The sequence below is a fragment of the Neolamprologus multifasciatus genome, chromosome 20 (genome assembly GCF_963576455.1).
Source record: "Neolamprologus multifasciatus chromosome 20, fNeoMul1.2, whole genome shotgun sequence".
Classification (NCBI taxonomy): domain Eukaryota; kingdom Metazoa; phylum Chordata; class Actinopteri; order Cichliformes; family Cichlidae; genus Neolamprologus; species Neolamprologus multifasciatus.
In genome coordinates, this window is record NC_140458.1 from 19,952,182 (window position 1) to 19,957,970 (window position 5,789).

Consider the following 5,789-nt stretch of genomic DNA (forward strand, 5'->3'; position numbering starts at 1 on the left):
CTTCACACTCTGCCTCTATCTCATCTCTCCACCCCAGAAAACCGGTCAGGGCGGTCGTCCCCTTGAGGAGCAGAAACAGAGAGGCCTGGGCAAGTTCTCCCTTGATATTCCTGTTCTGCTGAAATCCCACATAACCGGCTAAACCGGTCCCCTAAAGCCCTGTGGTAATAGAGGGACAACTAACTCGAGAACAGAAATGTCCAATGCAGACACCTGCGGTTGTATATTTAAAGTAGAAGTCAGAGACTTGAGTTTTTATACAAATAAACAGGGGGAAAAAAAGGCATGGTTTGTAAGCATAGCATAGCAGGTTCTTAGTATAGCAGAACCTGTAAATGAACTTCTTAACAGCTGTATGGAAGTTTGATCAGTCTGCAGTGTCCATTGTTCTAACTTCGATGTTGAATGGTGCCTTTGTGAATGACACATGGGCAGCTGTGTGTGTGAAGTGAGCAGCAGGGTGTGGTGGACTCACTGGCAGTGGTACTGGTATGTAAATTCGATGGCAAACAACAGACAATAGCGAAGGCACATGTGTCGTCTCGGAAACTAGATGCGATGCCACTTCCTGATTCCCAAACCAGATTCCTTATGACTGGCCTGACTGGGTTACGATGGATATCTTCATCAACGTCGTCATCATCATCAAGTTTCTCTTCCTACAAGCTGCCACTCCTGCAGCCCCAGGTACCATAAATATCAACATGTAACACTTAACACTGATTTCTGTTATCCGTTTTCAATAATATACACTGCAGCCACATGTGGTGGTGCCTTTAAAACCCTTGATTTTTAATCATTTCAGTGAAAGTTTTCTTGAGAAAACCACAATGCAAACCTAAATTTTAATTAAGGCAGTAAACTTGGATGACTAATGCTGACATTTAGCTCATTCATACCCATACTGAAAATGTAACCCATCTGCATGCAGAGCAGTGTTGTCATGCTTGGTAGCTGACAGAAACATTCATACTCACTGTTGTTCCATTTTTATCAAACATCAGCATGTACTGTGTGCACATCCATTCAAATCAACAGTTGGCCCAGAAGAAGGTACAAAAAGCTATCCTCAAATCTAGAGAGTCAGATAAAGAACAGCAATCTGAATGTAAAAAACAAACAAACAATGAATGAAGAATATAATTCTAGGAAGCAGTTGAGCAACCTCCAGGTATTGCCATCAAGTTTGGAACTGAGCCACATGAGCTCCTCCCTTTATGAAGAAAGATCGCACAGAAGAAAAACAGGTGGAGAGAGGGAGAAGAGGCATACCAATTCTGATGTGATTATGGCTGTTATACACCAAACACAGGGTGAGTTCAGAGTTTTTATACTTTTCTTCAGACGCTAACCTAACCAAGGGACCAAACGAGTTGGTGGCTCAAGTCCTGAACCTCTCAACACTGTTGTTGATAAGTCATTCAAATAATGATTAAAAGGTTCAAACAGAAAAGCAAACAAACAAAGGGAAAAAACTAAACAAAGATAAACAAAACTGCCACAGGGAGGGCCAATATTAGACAAACCATCTACAATGAAATGCAAATTACACATTGATGCAAAATCAGTCAAAACGTGGTCATTGTGCACCATAGTAGGTGCACAATGACCACGAAACACACAAAATAACCATAAAGAGACACAAAACTTTCAGGAAGAGATACAAAATCACAACATGATTAATTAACAATGAAAGAAGTAACACTACTTATATAAACAAAAACTGAAACCCGCTGTGGAAACCACCGTGTTGGCTGATGATTACCCTTTGACATATGGGTGTGATTATTGGCATTTTGTGCCTAAGAAGACCAGAATGGGGAAAAAGGTTTTGGACAGGAATTTTCACGTGGTAGATTTTCAGGTGAGAAATGCAGAAGATCAGGCAAGGTTTATAGTCTGTGCTGAGAGTTTCACTTTAAAGACTAAAGCAAAGAATTGTTCGGGAAGTCTGAAGTTGGCAATGTGTGTGGGGTAAGGTTGCCAACTTTTTAACTGTCAAATAAGGGACACTCTGGCATGCCAGAAGCACAATGTACAGCCATGTGAGCATAATGTAAATATACACTGTTAGTTCATATTCTTATAATAAAAATTCAGTAAATTGTTGGCATTCAGTTTAATCAATGCCTCATCCAAAACAATAAAGAAAAATACAGTAAATGGTAACAGAAATCACATGGACCTTTCCTTTGAAAAATAAGCAAATATACATGTTTATTATGCTATGCAGACCAAATGGCACCTTATTTTTATGAATCATGAGTTACTCTCTCACTCTCACTGTCACTGATACCTGTGACTGGACACAAGAACTCCTCTGAAACAAACTGCAGTCAAATGAGATTTGGTATTTGTAAGAGTGCCATCTGTTAGTCAGAAAATGGCATTGCAGGTAACTGTCAGAGATGGGCAGTACTTTTTTCAAGTAACGAGTAAAATAAGGGATTACTATTGCAAAAAAAGTCATTAGATTACTGATACTTTCCTGTAAGCACGCTGCGTTACTAAACTGTGATTTTGTTTGTGAGAGTGTCGAATGACAATGACGTACGAGTGTGCGATGTCCTTGGCAACAAAAGAAGTGTGCAGATCAACAATGGATAACATGGAGTGCAGGAGAGAGTACGACTATGCAGCATTTAAAGCTTGGAAGTACTGACAGTTTGATTCTGTAAAAAGTGACAAAAACATTAGTGTCTGCCGTACACTCTGCATGGGAAAGAAACTTTCTACAGAAAAAAACTCCAAATCTGAGCAAGCACCTAGCAGAAGAATGTGAAATTCACCGAGAAACCCCCGGATCCCCCCACTGACATGAGGGCTGCAGCAATTCAATTACATTTACAATTCAATTTTATTTATACAGCACCAAATCACAACAACAGTCACCTCAAGGCGCTTAATATTGTAAGGTAGGACCTACAATAATACATACAGAGAAAAATCCAACAATCATATGACTCCGTATGAGCAAGCACTTTGGCAAACGTGGGAAGGAAAAACTAACTTACTAAAACTAACTAACAGGAAGAAACTTTAGGCAGAACCAAATTCAGGGAGGGGCGGGGCCATCTGCTGCGACCGGTTGGGGAGAGAGAAGGAAGACAGGATAAAGACATGCTGTGGAAGAGAGACAGAGATTAATAACATGTTTGATTCAATGCAGAGAGGTCTATTAACACATAGTGAGTGAAGAAGGTGACTGAGGAAGAAATACTCAATGCATCATGGCAGCCTACACCTACTGCAGCATAACTAAGGGAGAATTCAGGGTCACCTGGTCCAGCCCTAACTATATGCTTTAGCAAAAAGGAAAGTTTGAAGCCTAATCTTAAAAGTAGAGATAGTGTCTGTCTCCAAAATCCAAATTGGAAGCTGGTTCCACAGAAGAGGGGCCTGAAAACTGAACTCTCTGCCTCCCATTCTACTTTTAAATACTCGAGGACCAGGTAATCCTCCACTGGCCCCACTCCTGCTAGAAATTGTGGTAATGGGTTCGGAACACACATGACTGGATGACACAGAACAAACACAGTTATGTCTGGGCAGCCTGGGATATTTGCACTCTCAACTTTTCCCAACTGAAAAGTTGGCTTATAAACAGAAAACATGGACTCAATATCAGAGCAGGCAGAAAACACTTGTTCTTAAGGTCAACATTAATAAAACCTTTAGTATCTGTAATGGCTGAGCTGGAAACACAGGAAACAGCAGCTGGCTTAAAAACCTCTGACACCACTTCATTACACAGTCTTAATAACCTGAGCGATTTCATTTTAAGTTTACCCAGAAACGCAGAATTGTTTAATTGCAAATGGCTCTGAAATATTGCACAACCCTTCTTCATGAATGGTAGATGCAAGAGCAAAACATTGTCTTTGCTTGATTAAGCTCAGGAATGAGTGTCACGAATATTGAATCTTTTAAAACAGTGATAACAGAAAGGATCTTACTCATGTGTCTTACTGCCTGTTAAGACTATCTGAGGCAACCCAGGGCCAACAAGCAATGACTGGGATCCAGAGTCAATTTCCCTGGAGCACTGGCATTGGAAGCTCTGCTTCCCCTTAGGGAGGAGAGCTTGCAGGCCACACAGTGGGATGTCTGGTGTGCAGAATGGCAGTAGTGAGGCTGGAGAGCCGAGCGGTGATGGAGAGAAAGTAGAAGGAGAGAATCTTTCTTTCTGGCTGAGGATGGAGAGGTCTGGGAAGGCTCCTCTCTGACTTGCCAGAAAGAGAGCTGGGCCAGGAGGAGGGGAAACAGTCAGCTTGGGTAGAGACTCTTGGGAAAGAGGTTGTTGTGATGAGGAGCTACTGAAGGAATGAAGCAACTCTAGGGCTTGTAACCTCTCTCCAGCTGAAACCTAAATGAGCATACATTTTGGCAATTATTGGAAACCACCATCATCCCTCCTGATGATAGCATCCATGGCTGCCAAACCAACTGACAGTCTTTAGGTCCATAGACCCCCTAATTCAGTCTCTCCATCTCCTCACTGAGCTCCATGAAAGCATCCACTTGGTCCATTCAGATCAAAGCATTAAGTCAGAGTATGCAAGGTGTGCATGCAGATGCTGGGAGGCAGGAAGAAGTTAATAAACGGCCCACCTTCAGTTAAGGCTGATTGTGAAATAATACAAAAAAACCCAAAAACAACCCAAAAGTGAACAGGGAACTATAAAAGAAAACGTAAGCCCATTTGACAAAGGCACCTTTGCTTTGGCTGGGAACACAGCAGGAACAATTTAGACATAACAAGACAGGGGGAAGCAAAACTAAACACAATGAACATGGACTACCAAAATAAAATAGTAGCATGAACACTGAGAGTCAAAAAGGACACACAAGCTTGACATTGAGACTGTGAAAAACACAACAGCCATTGTTGAGACAACGCCGGTCTCTGCGATTCTTTTGGTCCTGGTAGAGATCACACTGAGATGTTTCCATGTTTTACACAATCCTTTTATTACCCATTATTCTTACAGATGCATCTGGAGATCACCACACTGCATTCCTATGCAGTCCTATGCTAAAGAACTCCACACAACAGTTACAGTTATAACCTCTGGTCTCCTCCCCCCTACAGTAAACACCCCCACAATGGAAATACACTAGTACAGTGGCCAAGGGTGCTGACACCCTGACCCCCATCTCCTTTTATGGTAGTGCCCGTTTGCCCTTTTGTTACGTACCCACATGACAACTAGGCAAAGGGAGTGGGGGATAGTAACAGTTGGATCCGGGTTGAAATGAAAAGGACGCCAGGCAGAGGAGTGTAACACAAAATAGATCTTTATTATAATTAATTAACCCAATAATGATATAAGCAGTAACAACAAAAAGAGACAGCAACGCTGCTTTAATGATAACTTAGACAGGCCAAGCCAAAAAGACAGTGGCCGCTTCAACTAAGAAAACAACAAGGATTCAACAGAAAAAGACAGCAACGCTGCTATTAGCAATAACCAGGCAGGCCAAACCAAGAAATGGAGGCCGCCGTCACTTAAGCAAAACCACTGCCCAGTTGAGCTACTCACAACAAGCCACGCACAGTGGGGCTCGTCACACACACACGCAGCTGGCCTTTTCCACACCTAGACCAGACTCACACACTGACCAGCACAGAGGAAATCCACCAGAAGCCTCTCCCACCTCCACACTGCTCTTCTCCAGCTTATATCACCTCTGAGGGTAATTGGTGGTAAACGAGGGCAGATGAGCAGCTGGTGTGTCCTAAAAGGAGAAGGCGGGGCAGAGAGAGACAGGGGAGGGGCAATAAAGAA